At 44.6% G+C, this 19,999-nt stretch overlaps 1 protein-coding gene across 5 annotated transcripts in view; it reads left to right on the top strand.

Annotated features, from left to right (window-relative positions):
* The first annotated feature begins 14,699 nt into the window (after positions 1 to 14,699).
* Positions 14,700 to 19,999, top strand: part of RAB17 (RAB17, member RAS oncogene family) — a 26,491-nt gene continuing 21,191 nt past the window's right edge. For all 5 annotated transcript variants that reach the window (XR_016441998.1, XR_016441997.1, XM_090045021.1 and 2 more), the window contains exon 1: positions 14,700 to 14,857. The gene's annotated coding sequence lies outside the window, so the exon portion shown is untranslated. The remainder of the gene's footprint in view (positions 14,858 to 19,999) is intronic.

Raw genomic sequence — 19,999 nt, 5'->3', positions numbered from 1 at the left:
CTATGGCATGCTGAACTTCTGTTCTGTTACAGGTATATACCGGTTTTGTGCACCAAACGTCTGTTCCGTTACATGTATAGACTGGTTTCCAAACACTTATACTGGTAGAAGTGCAATGTCTGTACCTGGCCCTAGACACCACCTAGAAAAAATGGAGCTGAAGTGGCTGTTGGCCCAGGACAAAGCATGGCAGAGTAATAGAACCCACCCTGAAATGCCTTCACTGTTAAGCTCCTACAGCGGTGGGGGTGGGGTGGGGGGTGGGCATTATATAGGCTGCAGGGCCACTTCATGAGTTCTGATGACCTGTCAAGGGCTCCAAGGGTAGCCCTGCCCCCTGGTCGCCATCTTGGGACTGAAAGTCCTGGCCCTAACCCCTGACCTTTGCCACTGCAAGTCCTTCCCCTGGGGTTGACTGCATAATAGATCAAAAATAAAGTCTTACTCTTGTATTTTGTGCTTGGGGGAGTGTGTGGGGTGTGGTTGGGGGGTAGGGGTGTGTACACACACGTGCACCTGTGTGGTTTGTGAGTGGGGGGCATAGAGTATGTTGCAGGGTGTGTATGTGTGGGGTTTGTGGGGTGGGTGCACAGCCACTGCTGCTGGCAGCAGCAGCATCAGGTGTCAGTGAGCCCATGGGGCATTCATGGTCCACATAGGCACTGCTACCTGGTGGTGCACAGCTTCAGCCACTGCTGCACATGGTGCCAAGGAGCACAGCCTGGACATCCTGCTTCTATCGCGCAGGGCTCCCCACTGCACAAATGCAGTCCCTGGCACTCTTGCACCACTGGGGGAAGCCCTGTGAGATGGAGCCAGCTGCCTTCCTTGCTCCCTGCCACCATGGAAGCGGAGGCGGGGGGGCAGGGCTCCCTGCCACTTCCAGTGGAGCTCTGGCAGCTGTACGTGGTGGGGAAAGCAGCTGGCTTTATCATGCAGGGCTTTCCCCAGTAGCGTGCAAGTGCTGGGGGCTCTGTGTGTGCCACACACAGCCCCATGTAATAGAGGCAGGCCAGCTGGGTAGCACTCCTTGCTGCCATGTGCAGTGCTGGCTGGAGCTGCATGCTGCTGGGCGTCAGCATCGGTCTTCCCCAGCATTGGACGCAGGCTGTACTTGGCACCAGTCCCAGGCAGCAGTGGCAGCTGCTTGTCATCCAGCACAGATCTGGGGGCCCACACCCCCAGGAGGAATCCAGCACCGCCCTGCAGCCCTCCTGTGCACCAGATGACAGAAGGCTGCCGCTGCCTGCAAGTGTCACAAGTTTTGTTTTTTGTAGTTTGAGGTGCAGTTTCTGAGAAGCCTCTGCACCCATCTCCTTGAAACTTGGCAGGCTTTTTGCCCTCAGAAGGGGTTACCATCCCTGCATTTTTCATCTGAATCAGGCAAGAAATAACAAAGTTATAGGCATTTTCATGATTCCCCATTATAGCCTACAGGCGAAATGTCAAAACACATCGAAATAACGAAACTGTTTCGACAAAATGAAATCGGACAGTGCCTTGAAGTGAAATGAAACAACAAAATGAAACACTGTCCCTTCGAAATGGTGAACAGATGTCGAAACAAAACAATGGTGTTTCGCACACCCCTAGTTGCCAGCAGCAGGGACTGTGCCAGGGGAAGGGAGTTTGTGGGGGGCTCTCACAGCCCCCCACCCTTCCTCACACCCACACCCAGCCCACCAAAGCTCCATGCTCCTGCCACCCTCATGCATGGCAGGGAGCAGCACGGCACAGCACAGAGCCAGCCCTGCCCACCCTGTCCCAGCTGCAGCACACAGTTCCTGGCTGCAATGCCAGGACCCATGCAGTGTGGCATGGAACCAGCCCAGCTCAGCCCGGCAGCATGCGGTTCCTGCTCCATAGTTAGGATCCACATGGCGCAGCACAGAGCCACCCTGGCCTGGCCCAGTGGCACGCTAGAGTGTCAGGCACTCAGGTTGGGGATGGATTGGTCACGTAGCAACCAAAGCCTGAGTTGCTTGCTGCTGTAGCCGGCACCTCCTGCTGCTGGTGCCTCATCAGCTTTCAGATGAGCAGCCACCTGTGTGGAATAATTTCTAAATTTTAGAGCAGCCCCAAGGGCCAGATAGAATGCCTTGGCAGGCTGGACCCAGCCCATGGGCCATATTTTGCCCACCTTGGGCAAAATTATACTAGAGCTTATAAACTTCTGAACCAAGGGTTTTAAAAAACTGGCCCTTGTACATGACCATGTAACAGCTGTTCAAAACCATGCTGGATAGGATAGAAATTCTGCTTTACTTTTTCCTCTGCATAGAGTTTGAAACTAAGTCTGCTTTCTAGTATCTGTATATTATGTTGTATTCGGCTTCCATCAGCATTTCCAGGATATTTTAGGAGAATATTATTCCAAACTCCTTGAGCATTTCTGCTGTAATGGGAGCCAGTATACACCTGCCCCAAACAAGCAGTATGGAAGGAAGTTTTTTAATATTTGTTTCTATATAACATCAGTCTTCCTGCTCAAGAAAGGCAGACGAACTGTAGTCCAGTGATGAAATATAGACCAAACTGCTTTACAAATGTATCCCACAACTTGCTTTCTTCCTAATAACTGAAGGCCTGGCCAAAGATCTCTGCAGAGTCCCATCTCTAAGGAGAAACCTTAAGAAAATGAAACCATACATGCTAGAACAGGCAGACACAATGATCTTGGAGACAGACATGGTTACGCTCTGCTGCTTTTTATGAGAAAACAAGAGCAAGAGTGCTGCAGCACCTGGGAAATTGCCCACAGAGACCTCTTATCTTAAAAAGGACCACCCATTAAAGCAGCTATTACCCAAGCATGTTCACTCTCAGATTATTACCACATTTTGTGACAAGTTCTGTATACACACTTTCAGAGGGAATCAGTAAACCTCAGTTACTGTACATTACATATTATCCTGACAAGAAGAGTTCTGGCACCTACTGAAGTAGAATGCTTTCACTAGGGTTAGGGACAGAAATTACACATAAACTGGTATGAGTGGTCAGAGACTGGTTCAAATTTTAACACAACAGAAGTTCAGTGCACATACCCTGCTTTCTAAATGGCTGAAACCAGTTTAAGATACACCCGGATGGATGTAGCAGCAGACTTAACTGATTAGGTTAAATTGGTTTGTTGAAGTTCTATCCCAGATCCCCTCCAGATTCAAGTCAACTTAGGCCTCCAGCACCCCAGGATACTTTGTGCCCCCCCCTGCAAACCACTGTGCTCTAGTGCCCCCTAGACACTGGCCTGGGCCACTGCAGGTATATGGCTGCATTTCTGGAATCAAAAGTGAGGGTCTGTTTACTTGCTTATCAGTTCAATCTATGCAGTTTAAACTAACCTGCAAAGGCTGAACTGATTTAGCCTTGGGCTTTTTGACTGCCTGTACTTAGCCTAGAGGGCAGCACTGTTCACCCTTTCCTTCTCTGAACCCTACACTTCCCTTCACCTCTGACTTCCAAACAAACTTTGTGAACTTGACAACAGAAATGCTGCAACAGCCCATGCTTCTCTGTAATCCTTACTTAGATATTAGATCGGGATTCCATCTCTCACTGACTTAACCAACCCTAACCAAATCACATCATTCTATGACATGCTCCCTCAACCTTGAGGTTGAGTAGAACTAATCTAAACTCTAGGAGAAGCATCATAATTATTCATTTTGCTTCAAGCCTTCCCAAATGGGCACAGACCCAGGCCAAGTAGTCCCTGTAACTATTTCCTATTGTACATTGATTTGCAATTTGTTCAGTCTAATTTCAGATATACCAAGTGACAGAGCTTCCATGTTTCCCAGGAGAAATCATACTGCTGACTAGTGCTTCTTAATATTCACCCTTAAATTTCTCTTCCTTAATTTAATCCCATGACTCCTAAAATATTTATATGATAATTATTTTCCCTCCTTGATCTTAAAAAAACCCAAAATATTCTCCTGCTAATAGTCAGATACAATACAGGCGGTAGAGCCAAGTTATAAATATTAATCTTTTTATTTTCCATTTTAAGTCAATCTCTGTAGTATTATGCAATGCCAATGTTTAATAAAGAAAGGCTGTCACTTTAAAAGTTTGAGGCTGAATTCATGGGTCTGTTCTGTAAGAACTCCTCCTTGTCCTCTAAATAGGTTTGCTCTGAACCCCTTTGATTGTGTCCATGCTCTTCTGGTTATGAAAGGCCCAATCCCTTTTAAGTCAATGGTAAAAAATGCCTTTGATTTCAAAGGGTTTAGAAGATTTAAGCCAGTTTGTGCCCAGACAATACAATAATGCAGGTGCAGCAGTGTGAGAAACTTTTACATATGTAGATAGGCAGTTGTGGATATTGTCTCCTGCTGTCTGTCATATATGAAATTTAGAGTCCTGCTACAGCTGCTAGCTAGGACCAGTCTGTTAGCTGAATCAGTAAAATTTGTTTTCAGCATCAGAATTTGCATCTTTTCCTTCCTAATAGTTCCAGCATGTTCATTATAGGTGCATTAGCACATCTTATACCTGTCCACAGTGTTTTAAGTGCAAATACAGATGAAATACACAGCCCAAAGCTGCACTGCCCTTTGTTGGCATGCCATGGGTGGACAGCTGGGGAGCTATGAGGGGCCCAGTCCTTGTTGAGACAGTGCAGCCCTGGCTCTTCACCCCAAACTGCATGGGGCAAGCAAAACTCTTTTTGTGCCCCACACAGGCACCCATGCCAGGAGATGTCTACCCCTGGGTTTACAGCTTATTGCTTTAGTTTGTAAGATCCTACATAGGACTTTGAGAGCTTTTTTCAAATGTAATTTAGTATTGTGAATGCCAGTTTCTCTGAAAGTTAAGCCTAAGATATCTGAATATGGCACTAAAAACTTAATAAGCACATTTGAAAAAACGATCCTTGAGGATATATACAAGACACAGAGGAAGCAAGATTCATTATTAGTTAATTGTATTGCCATCATACCAGAAAACCCAATCTCATGCCAGATGCTTAAACCCATAGCAAGGCCTGTTCTGCACTACACAGCTTTGCCGACAGAACTCAAGCTCAGGGTCCTGTTGGCAAAGCTACTAGTGCATTCACACTCAAAGGTGCCCAGCTGCAGAATACCTCCTTTTTCCTGACAATGAGACCACACCTCTTCTACCACCCATCAGCTGGCAGAACAAACATCACTTTCTGCTGGCTGCAGGGTCCCTTCAATAGCTGGGCCTTCCCAGTTGTGTTTACCCAGTTCTACTGTAGCAGCTGTACTGGCTGGGGTGAGAGTTACTAAGTCATGCAGATGTGTATTTGTGTTGGTGGTTTCTCTATGCTCCCAGAACTACTCTGGCTCCAGAATTAGTCTAGTATAGGCAAGGCCTTCATAAGGGACTGACCCCTTTGGAATTTACAACTGAAACAGGCCAGGCAGGCTAACAGTAAGAGGAGAAAATAAAGAACAAGATTAGCTGATTTACATGTTTCATAAATATGTGATATAATCTAGAAGACGTGTGTGAATAAGACCAGATTGTGGGAAGAAATAAGAGACAGTCTAATGTTTAGGCAGAAGGCACAGTAGACTTGCATTTTAAAGACTGAGTAAAATCAAAGATGTATAACATATGCTTTCATGCTCTTCATGGCATCTGAGAAAGTAATCCCTGTGCTTATGAATCTGATTTAGTCTGTCTATAAAAGGTACAAATCTACCCTGCCTTCATACACAAACAGGATCAGTAAAGGTTGTTCAAGCCACCCTAATCCTAGCACTCCCTAACTTGAGTGCTCAATTTTTGTGGCTTTAAATACTATGTGAAAAGTATAGTATTTTGTGTCTAATGAATATATAACTTAAAGCTGCATTCTTCTCTCAGTTATGGCCTGTCACTTGACCAATGTAAATTGAGTTACATGTTTGTAACTAAAGGGAGAACTTTACAAATAGCTGGCAAATTCATCCATGACCCACGTGGCTGCAGAGTGCCAATGCAAGTCATTACTATTATTATTTGCATCCAGACAAAAAATGAGGCTGACTATCTTGGGATGATAAGTTCCACAGTCAGTGGGGGTTAGTCTAGCTAGAGCTCAGTGGAATCATTACAACGCATCTGTAGAGGTATTGCAACTCTTGAAATGTTATCACTAGTCTCATATTTTATGTCTTCTATAAAAACCCAGTCTGAGGAGGATCTAAGCTTCTGTTTAAAAGGAAGTAGGTTTTCCAACACTTGCAATTGTGGAGAAAAGTGTGAAAAAGTAATTTCATGGCTAGGAACATAAATTACATATAAACTGGTATAAGTAATCAGAAACTGGTTCAAATCTGTAATGCAACAGAAGTTCAGCACATATAAACAGCTTTCAAAATGGCTGAAACCAGTTTAATATAAACCTGGATGGATGTAGTATCACACTGAACTGATTTAGGTTAAATCGGTTTGTTAAAGTTCTGTCCAGATTCCGTCCAGATTCAAGTTAACTCACAGTCCCCCAGCATCCCAGAATGCTTTGCAGGGTGGTTGGGCTAGCCTTGGCCCAAGCTGTCTGCTCTAGCCCAGCAGGGAGGTATGCTCTAGTGCCCTTGGGCTTTTGCAGGAATATGGCTGCATTTCTGGAATCAAAAATGAGGGTCTGCAGCGTTGTTGGTTGTAGCTGCGTTGGTCTAAGGACATAGGCAGACAGGGTTCTTTGGGTAGATGAGATATCTTTTATTAGACCAATTAAATAGTTGGAAAAAAAGTGCAGGTCTTCAGCTAAGTTTAGCTAAAAACCTGCATCCCTTCATACTTTTCCTTCACTTTCCCCCTCCTATCTCTACTCTTTGTCTTCCAAACTTCCACTCATTTGCATCTTCACTGACTTCAGTTTACTCGAGCTTCTGTTCTACTGTGGAGATCTCAGAACAGCAGTAGAGTCCCCCCATGCCTGAGGAAGGGTGTTTGAGCCCAAAAGCTTTCAAAGAACTTTTATCCAACTATTTAGTTGGTCTAATAAAAGATATCACATCTACCCAAAAAACTTAACACATAAACCGGTCCAAGTAAAGGTCTGTTCACTTACTTACCAATTCAATCCACACAGTTTAAACTAAATAGAAAAGATGCAGTCAATTCAGTGTCAGGCTTTTTGACTGTCTGTACTTAGCCTAATGGCTCAAAAGGGGTACTGTTCTAGGTAGCATAATATAAAGCCACTGGCTTGCTTGGAGATCATGTGCCAATCACTTCACATGCATTGCAGTTTTCTTACCACTAATACAGGAATGAGCATTTTGCCCCTCTGTAAAGTGTTCTGAGATGAAGAGTCCTATATGAGATAGGTGGTGCTAATAATTCAGCCTGAAGGTCATTAATTTATTGTAAACTGATTCTAAAAGACAGCAGTTCAGCCCCATACCACATCCACTTGTTATCTCATTTATTTTCTAGGGTTATACATATTTGGACATGGACACATGTAAATTATACCAGTGTGAATGTGGCATCAGTCTGTGTACTGATTAAAGTTACACTGGCATCTAAAGGGGACAGGTGATCAGCTTTTGAGTTAGTGGCCTGCAGTGGGATATATAATAGCACCTTGCCACTAGGTAGTATGGGAACCAGTAAGCAGGGTTCAAATTACACTTAGACTCTTGAGGGGTCTGCAGTGGTAGCAGCTGGAACGAGCTACCGCGACTGCTGCCTGGGCTGCTTAGAAAGGCAAGGGGCAGGCTGGGGGCTGACTGGCCTGCCAGGGGGTTCTCGTCTCTTATGGGGGTGGCGTGGGGGGTGCTCAACCCTCCCATAATACAAAACTTGCCAAAAAGAGCCTGCTTGTGTTGAGCACTTAACTAAACTGGGATGAAAAGGCTGTGGACAGACAGCTGATATAACAGAATTTGCCCTGGTGTGGTTATTCCTGGCTCCTAGTAATGTGGTTATTCCTAGCCCCAGCCTAGGGCTAGATGTCCTGAATCTACTAAGCATTTACACCAAAATAAAGAACACCCTCTCATCCTCAGTTTTGATTTCTGGAAGTCCAATTACTCCATGTCAGTCCATCCTCTTAAAGAGACTCATGACAATTGGTCCTTCCCCAGAACTACTGGTATATGAGACCCTTCCAGAAACATCAGACCATAAAAGCATAGATTACGGTTCCCAAGCATCTCCAAAGACAGGAAAGGAAAAAGAGAGACCAGCATTTCCCCAGGCCCCTTGGACAATCTGAAGAAAGGAGGAGCTGAACATAAAGATAGATCCCTTTTCTCCCCTACCCTTCCCCAGCTCTGTTTTTTTCTCAGGCTAAGGCAGCAGGTGAGAACATGTCCCTACTTTGTCTCCTTCTACACGTCCCAACATGCCCTGGCCTGTGCCAAGTACAAGTTACCAACCTCAGGGATTTGGGCCCTGCTTCCATTACCATAAAGGCAGAACTTTCAATTTGCTCCAAAAAAATCTAAGAAGATTTTCAGTCTTTTTTGCCTTGTTTCTAAAAACTGAAAAGAGCACAAGAGCAAGGCACCATTTAAACCAGTACTTCCCAATCTTTTCCCCAGCATGACCCCAATTCCTCAGCATGACCCACAGCCCCTACCCACCCCCACCAGTAGGGACATGGAACTTATGGGGGGGAAGGGAGAGCAGGCTCGGGGCTCCCCACACTGCTGTCCTCCCTTTGGAGGCCCCCGCAGCCCATCGGGCAGGACCCAGTGCCAGAGGGTGGGGAGGCTTGGCGCCACTGCTGGTGCCCTACACTGGCTGTGCTGCCATGAAGAGGTGGTCTGTACCTGCCTGGCAGCAGCAGTGAGCTGTGCTGCTGCCGCTGCTGCCTAGTGGGCAGGGAGTGCCTTGCTGTGGCAGTACAGCTAGCATGGGGCTCCTGGCAGCAGCATAGACCCTACCCACCCTCCTCTGCAACATAGACCCTAGGGGGAGGGCAGCATGGTGGGGAGCTCTGAGCCTTCAGCAGGCAGCCTGCAGAAATCTTGGGGGGGGGGCACGTGCCCCCCATGCCTCCTTCCCTGGGAGTGTAAAAAGCCGTTTTTAATTGTTGCAAAATGGGGTCACAACCCCAAGGTTGGGAACCACTGATCTAAACACCCTTTTGGATGTTTCTCCTTTATGGAAATCCCCTTTGAGACTAAAGCTGGTTACCCTACAAAGGCCATCTGCACCTCAAGCTTCTCTGCAGCAGAACCATCTCTTCTGTTGGCAGAGTTAGTTCACATCTGCTGGGCAGAATAAACCTGCTGCTGCTACCCAAGAGTCAGCAAGAGGCACAGGTAGATACTGACACAGCTGCCATCATCCCATTCAGTAGCTGCCACCTTCCCAGGGTGCCCTTTGCACACTCAGCATGGCTGCAGAATGGAACTGACAGAAGCTTAGGGCAGCAGTTGCAGTCTGCTATGAGAAACCCTGACAGCAGGGCAAGACAAGTATGGACAAGGCCCTAGATGCAATAGGGTGACATTGCTTCTTTAGGAATCTGGGCAGCTGATGTTGTGAGAATGATATTCTGCATAGACCTGTCCACATCCAGTAGTGTGGTTGCCATTTTAAATGCTCCAAATGAATGAGCTGAATAACAAAAACCAGTGGCCTAAGTAGTACACCCAATGTTCAGCTGGGTATGGTTATGGATGCTGAAATCTAAATGCATCAACAGAAAGCTAGTTAGAGAGCAAAGTTGAAGGAGTATTTCAACAGAATCCATTGAACCACTTAGAAACAATGAGTATTTCCATATAAATATTGGGGCTTATAAAAGTCTAAGGCTAAGTACAAACAGTCAAAAAGCCCAAGGCTGAATCAATTCAGTCTTTGCAGGTTAGTCTAAGACATGTAGATTGAACCAATAAGCAAATGAACAGACATCCATTTTTGATTCTGGAAGTGCAGCCACGTTCTTGCGGTGGCTCAGGCCAGAACCTGGGAGTCATGAGAGCACCTCTCCCTGCTGGGCTGGAGCAGACAGCTTGGGTCAAAGATAGCTTGCCCACCCTGCAGGGGTAGGGTGGGGGGAGGGGAGACAGTTTGTAGGGGTGGTGCAAAGCACCTTGGGCTGCTGGAAGACTGAGTTAACTTATAAATGTTAAATTCAAGAGATGAACAGTTAAAAATCTCATTCCTGTTAATAGTAGTTTGCTATTTTTATTCCAACAACACTTAAAGGCCCCAGCTGAATTCGAGCCCCACTGTGTTAAACAAATACACAGATATATGAAGAGCCCTTACATTTGAGAGGGAAAAAGACAAAGGCTGATAAAAGGAAGGACAGGACGAGATGGAGATTAAGTGACTCTTCCAGGGTCACATAATAGGTTAGTGGCAGATTAAGATTAAAACTCCAGGTCTTACTGCAGGCTGCTGCTTTATCAGCTGGACCACCCTACCTCTGCAATCAGCCAGATGCCCTTTCACCACTTAGTAAAAACTAAACATATTTGTACTGCCCATTCAAAAAAATTGTCATTGTTCCCTCATAAAATTCAAAGATAGCCAAAAGGTCCAAACAGAGCAATTAAAGTAATAAATACCAGCATCTATGTCACTCACAGCACTTTGCCATCAGTAATTCTCAAAGCACTTTAAACTAAAAGTATCATCAACCCTGTTTTGCTGATGGGGAATTGCAGGTGAAGATCTCCACCTGAAATCAAAGGAAACTAACTTAATCAGCCAGAAAGCCACTGACAGAACTGGAAGTATTAACAGATTGCAGAAATATAATTTTGTAAGAAATAGTTTATAGTTTAATAATTTATTGTTCATCTTTCTATAGGATTCTGACCCATATACATTAGAACTATTTATATTCTCTATTTGACTACAAATTGGGGGGCAGGCAAGTATTTAAACCAAAAGTGAAGCAATGAAAGAACAACTACAGCTGTTTTTAGGTATTCAGATAAACTTCTACACCCAGAATGTCTGGACTCCTGCTAGCCAGGGCTACGCTGCAAGACTTCATCAGCATAGCCATGATGTCAGACACTTGATGAAGTACAACCTCTACAGTTATATCAGCAAAAATGGAATTTTTGCCACTATAGGTTATTTTGCTCAAGGGATTTAGAATGAATGATGGTAGAAAAATTAAATTTTGCCATGCAAGTTGCATATTCACAAGGAGTGTTTTGTTGACCTAGCATACTATGGCAGCAAAGCACTCCTCCTGTACAATAGCCTGTATTCAAGCTCATGGCTACTGGATTCTATAAAGGGTCTGAGCCCACATAATTGTGTCAGAGCTTCCTTCAAGGTAAAAGGATATTTGGATGTCCAGAAGTTCATATCGAGGTGCTATAACTTTTTAACTGGTGAAATTGCTTCATGGTCCTGTGATGAAAGGAGCTAGAGGATTAGAAACAATGCAGCCTCAGATCTAAATTGCTCAGGGTGGATACACAACTCTTGTAAAAAAGGATGGAAATGCTCATAGTACAATGCTATATGGAGATAAAGTTTAGAAATTTCATATGAAAAAATACCTGTCCATCTGTCCTTTCGCCACTGCTATATTTGCCCTGCTGCCTGTTGTCTAAGTGATATACTTTGTCTTGAAAATAAAAATGTAGGTTTTAAGAAAGAAAAACATCACATAGAATATTTCTGTGGTGTCAAATTTGTGCTAAGTAGTGCCCTCTTATGGTATCTCAATAACAGTGAATTCTAAATGACAGGGGAAAGATGACATGACTGGTGCAGATGTACTGACTTAAAGGAGACATGCTGATTTACACTAGTGAGACCATGTTTTCTTGTGTTGGAACATTCCATTTAGACCATTTCATAGTTATTTAAGTAACTAAACAGCACTACTACTTAATGCTTCTTATCTGATCTGTATGGGCAGATAAAATTGCTATGCAAAACATCAAAACAGGAGACCGGCATTTAAGCAGCTGGGAAAAAAATGGAATTACTTTTCTAACAGATACAAAGAACTGCCTTTATATGAGCAAAGGCAACCTCTCAAAGTCTAATGCCCTAACAAAAAGTATTATTTTCCCCTTTTTTTTTTTAGTAAGTGATAGTGCCCCAGTTACAGGCTCCCTGTAATAATCCAAATCAGCACAAGCCTCCCCAGTAGCAGATAAGTAGGAACAGAGGAAGTGGGACTTGTTTTCTTTTCTGTACTGTGCATGCCTCAGTCTCTGAAAACGTGGCACAAAAAGGTATACTATCCCAGCAAATGGGGAAATAATGAACCTTTGAGAACTCACTCCAGGACAAGCCTACTCTATGCTGGGCTGTGCCCTAATGGCACAATCAAGCCCTTTGTTGGACTTGTCAATACAATAAGATGTGTTGTTAGCACCATCATTTTCAAAATGGAAATGTAATGATACGACAACATCTCAGTATGAATATAGCATTCAGAGCTAGAGTAGGAGAAGCTAACTGAAGGAAAAGGGGGAATAATCTAATAAAATCTGTTTAGACTAGTGGGCAGTACAACAAAGGAAATGCAATGCCAAGGCCCACACTGGACACCTATATTATCCCCCACCCCCAATAATGTATATAATAGAAGTGGACCATTAGTTCCTTTTGACAGTGTAATGTGTTCATTGCTTCCAGTGAAGCACCAGTAATGGACGTGTTTTGTGCAGAATGATCATCTGGCCTGATATCAAAATCAGATACACAGACTTTTCCACAAACAATCAAAAGTGTGAATCTGAGCCAGTTCAGCTGTTGTAGAACACATATATGGAAAAGATAATTTCAGAATAAAGAATAGCCAAACACAGATTTCATCTTAGGTTGATCAAAACTGATTTTAACTACTTGTCTTCAGAAATAGGAATACCTGCAGTAGTACATCTCAGTTCCTTAAAACAGATAGTGTGCAAATACCATGGCTGAATTACATGTGCGTTACTGTAGTAGAATTATTGTGCGTTTCCAATGAGACAGCCCCAATGGTCAGGAGATTGTGTGTGGAAGGGATTGTGAATTTTCCATTTTTTTCCCCAAGCCTTTAGGACTCATTTTTCAGTCTTTTCTCAACTACAAGTGGTAATTTAAAAATCCCATCCAAGGAAGGGTAGTGGGATATCCAAAATCTTGATTAAGTCTATCCCAACCATATAGATGGCCCTGTAAAAATTTTTGCCCATCTAAAATGTTTCTACTTTATCAGAAGATTCAGTGAGGTAAGGCTTTAAAGGTAAAGACATCAATTATGATACTTGTGATTAAATTGCAGGAGCTGTACATGCTGACATTTTTGTTCACTTAACTGCAGCCTTTGGTGCTTTTTCTTTTTCTTCACACTGGTATGCCACTACATTGATGTGCACTGTTCTGGTCATTATAACAATACTAGGGTTCCTGGCAGAGAGAAAAGAGCTCTTTTCATCTATGAAGAAGCAGGTTCCAGTGATCTGGAGTAACCATTCATTATTTTAATTAAAAGGTAGTAAGAGAGGACAAGTTAGATTCTGCCCTTGTCTACTACACCTTGCCTCCCTGCCTATATCCAAAGGGTATAGTTTGCCATTTACAAGCACATAGTAAGTATAAAAAATATGTAGCTTGCAAATGGAAGGTTCTTTGGGTATCACCCAAACAAAGTAAGCTAAGACTACATCCTAACATGAAGCCAAGAAGAATGCACTAGTACAAAGATAAGAACATGGTATCAGAAGACATGGACACATGTAATGCTCAGACAGGTTTAAATGAGGTTTAAACTCAAAGCAGTCGAGTTTAATCTGTAATTAAATTCCAATTAAACACCACCAAAAATCGTGTCTGGGGCCTCTGCCCTGGTTATTCTCTCCCCCACTCGGTTACACTGGCAAGGAGGAATGGTCTCAAATTGCAGCAAGGAAAGTTTATGTCAGGTATCAGGAAGACCACTCTCATTATAAGAGTGATTAAGCACTGGAACCTGTTTTACATGCTGGTTGTATAAACACTTGTCTAGTAGTATAGATAGGGATAATCTTGCCTTGAGCTGGGGCTTGGACTAGGTGACCTCATGAGGTTTCTTCCAGCCTCTTTTCTATGATATGGTACAGGAATGCTGAAGCCCTGATTCTCAGCACTCCCCTTGGCTGGGGATGCTTGGTGTACACCAAGCATACTTAACCCTAATTTCTCCACCTTTTGAGTGTGGGTGACAGCTTGATATCCTGGGTGAAATACCAATATTGTAAATGGCTCTATAAGGGGCCTATTTTAGCCAACAAAATACATAGCATCTTTGACATCAAAATGCTCAGCCCTAAACATGAAAGTGCTTTTCTTTCTCTCTTCCCTGCCTCTGCCTACACTGTGTTTGGCTTAAGCCCGGCCCAAGTTTTGGGCCCTGATATGTAAGGCCTGATACTGCCCTGATACAGCCACTGAATACTAACAACTCCCTCAATTCCTGAAGCTGCCACCCTGGATTAGTGAATTAATTCTTTAATATCTGTAGTACTTTAAGCACTGCCCTGAGGGGGCTCACAACTGAAAACAGAAATCAAGGGACAGTCTCAAAATGTGAAGTCCTGGAAGAAGGGCAAAAGAGACTGGGACCAACAAATCACTTGCTGCTGGGTGCGCTGTAGTGTGTGAGGCTCCACTCCCTTTACTGAGCATCGCCTCTATTCAGTCACAGTTCACCTTGATTACAGGCTTCATGGCTTAGTATTCTCATGCCTGTTTAAGGTCCACTGATTTATCTGTTATTTACTTTACCTTTAAACTTTTACGGAGGCTGTGACAGATCTTGCAGAGCAGCTTCCCTATTGGAGAAAGCACTTGGTTGTGCTTGTGGAGTTTCGCTTTTTAATTTGCTCAGATTCAGCTTGTTTGTGCAGCTGCACAGCATTTCTCAGCCAGCCTGGCTTCAGCGGACTGAAGTCTTTCCCCCCTAAGAAGAAAAATAGCTGATAGAAAGGTAAGCTTTTCCTCTATACCTGCACTTGGATTGGGGCTTTGGGAATTAAACCAAATCCACACCACAGAGGACTGAGAAGCAAAGCCAAATTAGTTGCACAGAACTTTGGGCCCATGATATGCTACTGGGACTAGACTGCTTCCAAGACAAGTTAGCTCAGGCATTTCTACCCAGTACTGCACTTGTACGCAACATGCAGTGTAAGTGTACCCCACCTCTTCTCCCTAAAACAGTGACATAACTTGTGCACTTTTTTAAATCAATTCCAAAAACTGTTTTAGGCACTAGTAATGCAGATGTTTTAGTGTCAAATGTGTGCAACAAACCGGCCAGTTGCAACCACAGCGGTGGTTAGCAGTTTTAGTCCGAATTCAGGCAGAAGGTAGGCCAAGGTGGCATCTTAGGGTGTGTACAGTTTTTTGCTACAACCAGTCTGCATTCAAATGGTTTGCTTTAAGCCGCATATTCAAGCCACAGTTCACCTTGATTATGAGTGGAGTGGCATGTACAGGTGCTTACCAGTCCCAGGAGCCAAGCAGGGAAACCAAAGTAACTAACTCAGGGTGGGGAGAGAAATCAGGGAGGGTAATGGGTCAGGGGAAGGCAGGGGCTAAAAAATTGTCCAGTGGGAGGGAGGAGAGGGGAAGAAAAACACAGCCCTGGGGCTGGTGGCAGCTGGGCTTTCCCATCCCTGGGGCCATGCTCTGCAAGTGTGCAGATATTCAATAGATTGGGTCAACTCGCTACCCAATTTAAGTTGGGTCACCTTCTCCAGTGACCTAACTCAGATAGAGCCTGCCATTTTTTTTGCTCAATTTAACCGCCTGAATGCATGTACAGATGGGCCTTTAGATCCGCCCAACCCTAGTAATATTTATCTAAATATAATCTAAATATAATGCCTGTACATACACTTTGGCTAGGGACAGACATTCAAAAAGCCTGAGCCTGAATTTATTCACTCTTTGCAGGTTAGTTTAAGCTTATGGGCTCATCACTGAGAAGTGTTTTCTAAGTTTCCTTTGAGGATTAGAACTGAGAGATTGGAGAGAGAGTGGTTTTCTTGTGAGAAATGTGCCCCCACAGGTAATTGGGTGTTTTTGTCTGATAGATTTCCAGTGTGCATTCATTCTGGTATGCAGTTGTTGTTTGGTCTCTTGTATGTATTTTCTATCAGGGCATTTGGTGCACTGGATGAGATATATTACATTTCTGGAAGTGCAGCTGTAAGATCCAGGAATGGTGATGGTTCTGTTGTGGGGTGTAGTAATTGTGGGGGTGGTGATGTGTTGTCAGGTTTTGCATTTCTTGTCATAGCCTAGTGTGAATCCATTCGGTGTGTTCTAGGCCTGAGGAAGTGTGCTTATGGTGATGAGGTTAGCGAGGTTTAGTGCTTGTTTGAAGGCTATGATGGGTGGCTCTGGGAAGATCTCTTTAAGAATAGGGTGTCTTTCTAGTATGGGTTGCAATCAAGGTTCCCGCCAAGCTGTGTGCATGCACAGCCATGCATGCTTTAAAATCATGCTGTGCACAAGCTTATTAATGCCGCGCACCCTCCCAGAGAGGCGCAGCATAAAAGCGACACTGGAAGAGACCAATGGCAGAGGCACTGGGGCCAGCATGGGGCACTTACTGGACAAAAGCTCAGGCAGCAGCTCCTCCCCAAGGCCATGCGTCTCCTCACTCCCAGAGGCATGGTGAGGTGGGGTGGCACGGGCTCAGCTGGGACTGGGAAACTGCTCCACTCCCCAGCCCTGATGCCACGTGCCTCCTCGCTCCCGGAGGCAATGCAGGGGCTGAGGCTGGGGCTGAGGGCTGGTGCAGGCTCTACCAGCACTGGGAAACTGCTCCACTCCCCAGCCCCAACACCATGTGCCTCCTTGCTCCCAGAGGCGAGGCGAGGCGGGGGCTAGGTCTGGGAAACCTCTCCACTCCCGGAGGCAATGTAGGGTCTGGGGCTGGAGGCTGACACAGGCTCTGCTGGTACTGGGAAACTGCTCTGCTCCCCAGCCCTGATGCCATGTGTCTCCTTGCTCCCAGAGGCAGGGGCTGGGGGCAGCGCTAGTTTTTTAGCCATTTTTCAATCATTTAGTGGCTTGTCTTTATTGTCACTAATTTATGCATTTGAATTTTAAAGTATTAAACAGAAAAAGAAGTTGCAAATGGTGTTGTTTTTGTTAGAAGAACTAAACTGTGTAATCTTGAGTTTGAGGGTGCTAGTTACAGCTGTGTTTAAGGGCATAGGCAGACAAGGTGCTTTGGGTGCTGTGGGGCAGACTGAAGCAGCAAGCACCGAAAGCGGGTGGCGGGACCAAAGCGGCGAGCTCATGGACTGAAGCAGCGCACTTACAGATTGCTACATCTTAGAGGGAACGTTGGTTGCAATTGTTTGAGGATTTTCTGTATGGGTTCAAGGGAGGGGTGATGTGTCATAACCTGCGGTATGCAATTCGTGGGGGGTTTTCTTCTGTACTGCAGCAATTCTTCACATGTGACAGAGGCACTGGGGCCAGCATGGGGCACTTACCAGAGGTAAGTTCAGGCAGCAGCTCTTCCCCAAGGCCATGTGTCTCCTTCCCAGCCCTGATGCCATGCGTCTTCTCACTCCTAGAGGCATGGTGAGGTGGGGTGGTGGCTTTCAAATGTGCAGTCTCTCTCTCTGGAGGAGTGTCCTTGTTGGGCGAAAGCCTTTTTAAGACTGGTGAGATGGCAATCCTGTGTGTTCCTCAGTGCAAATTTGGTGGTATCTGTGGTGCGCCCACACCTTGAATACGGTGCCTAGTTCTGGTCTCTACATCTCAGAAAGGATATAGAGGAACTAGAGAAGGTACAGAGAAGGATGATTAGTGGTATGGAGGGGCTACCATATGAGGAGCGAATAAAGAAACTAGGCCTAGTCAGTTTAGAAAAGATATGTTGGGGAGTGGGAGAGCAAACACATAATAAGAATTTACCAAATATGAAATGGCAAAAAGAAAGTAAATAGGGATTCATTATTTACTCCTTCACAATACAAGAACTAGGGGTCACAAAATGAAAGTAGAAGGTACTAAGCTTAAAACAAACAAAAGGAACTTCTTTTTCATGCAGCATGTCATTAAAGTATTAATGCCACCTGATGTTGTGGAAGATGACAATTTAGCCAACTTCAAAAAGAGATTGCATAAATCTTGGAAGAAAGGGGCATCAGTAGCTACTGAGCACGGGGATTAACCTCTGAATCGGAACTTCCTTGATGCTAGAGGCTGCAGGAGAAGAATGGCAGAAAAACCCCCGGGTCATACCCAGTTCACTCTCCCTTTCAGCATTCACCTTGTCACTGTGATACAGGATACTGGGCAAGATGGACCTATGGTCCGACCCAGTAAATGACAAGTCTCATGTTCTCTTATTTTCTTATGCTTCTTTTGTTATTTCCTCTGCAATGACCTGATTTTCATTCATATTAAAAAGATTCTCTAGTTTTCAGGTGAATAACACTATGGATTCATGGTCAGCACATAAAGGAAACAAAGTCTTAAGAAAGCAAGTAAGCAATGAGGATATGAGCCTATTTTAGCTTAGATAAAGCTGCAAGCACCATTTATTGGTTAACAGAATTATAGGGTTGGAAAGGGACTTCAAAGTTCATCTCACTTAAGTTCCTACAGAGATTCAGGATTCATTGTTCTTAAACCACCCAGACAGATGGCCATCCAACCCCTTCTTCAAAAACTCCAAAGAAGGAAATTTCTCAGCTTCTCTTGGCAATGTGTTCTCATCTTGCCAGTCTTACAGTTCAAAAGGTTTCCCTGAGATTTAATCTAAACCCTCTTTACTGCTACATAAACCTATTGCCAGAGATGATGTGTAGGGAGAGTATGGGGAGGGGGGGCACGTGCCCACCTGAGATTGGCCCTCACTGGCCAGAGTGTAGGAGTGCCTAGAGAAGCACTGATGACACTTCCCAGTTTTGCCGCCAGCACTTCCAGGGTTGGCGATCAGCTGCTGGGGGACCGCCCCCCACCCTGCCTGGTGATTGACCGCTGGGGGGTGGGATGTCTGTGTCTGAGTGGAGTGGCAGCTACGTTTTCTTAGCGTATGGTCTAAAGAGGAACTGTAACCCTACACAGTAGAACAGTCCTGGTGTCTTCTACTTAAGATATCTCTATTCCTCATGGCACAGTTAGTCAAAACAGCACCTCTGTGTGACATATTAAGCAGGCCTTACTGAAAAATGTACCACTTAAAGATAAACAACACATGAGCATTTTTATAGAAGTTGGGTGTTTCAATGACATGTAATAAAGCAATGAATTAAAATGAAATTTGTTCTTTTCCTTTTTCTCTGGAAATAGAAAGGGCTGGGGAGAAAAGAGCAAAACCTGAGTCAACAGTTTTTCCATATAAGAGAAATACATGCAATTCATTTTAAAAGTTTCAAATATGAGGTTTCCCATGCAAGTCTTGCATGAGTTTAGGAAGAAAACCAACTAACTAAACGAAAAACATAAAAACCCAGACCATCCACATACAAAGTACTGCGTCCAGTTTTGGGCTCCACAATTCAAAAAGGATGTGGAGAAGCTTGAGAGAGTCCAGAGGAGAGCCACGCGCATGATCAGAGGTCAGGAAAACAGATCTTATGATGACAGGCTGAGAGCCATGGGACTCTTTAGCCTGGAAAAGTGTAGGCTCAGGGGTGATCTGATGGCCACCTATAAGTTTATCAGGGGTGACCACCAGGATCTGGGGGAACGTTTGTTCACCAGAGCGGCCCAAGGGATGACGAGGTCGAACGGTCACAAACTCCTGCAAGACCGTTTCAGGCTGGACATAAGGAAGAAGTTCTTTACTGTCCGAGCCCCCAAGGTCTGGAACGGTCTGCCAGCGGAGGTGGTTCAAGCACCTACATTGAACACCTTCAAGAGTAAATTGGATGCTTATCTTGCTGGGATCCTATGACCCCAGCTGACTTCCTGCCCTTTGGGCAGGGGGCTGGACTCGATGATCTCCCGAGGTCCCTTCCAGCCCTAATGTCTATGAAATCTATGAAAGTTGTCTTCATAGGAGTTTTCCTTAATAAGGCCTTCAACATAGGCAATGGGTATGTTTACGTAAGCATGGTTTAAATTTATATAAGCATAATGTAAATAAGGAGCC

Source organism: Crocodylus siamensis, chromosome 4, assembly GCF_052110815.1.
Source record: "Crocodylus siamensis isolate JL-2025a chromosome 4, ASM5211081v1, whole genome shotgun sequence".
In the NCBI taxonomy this organism is placed as follows: domain Eukaryota; kingdom Metazoa; phylum Chordata; order Crocodylia; family Crocodylidae; genus Crocodylus; species Crocodylus siamensis.
The sequence above is the reverse complement of the archived record's forward strand: the minus strand, read 5'-3'. Positions and strand labels throughout refer to the sequence as shown.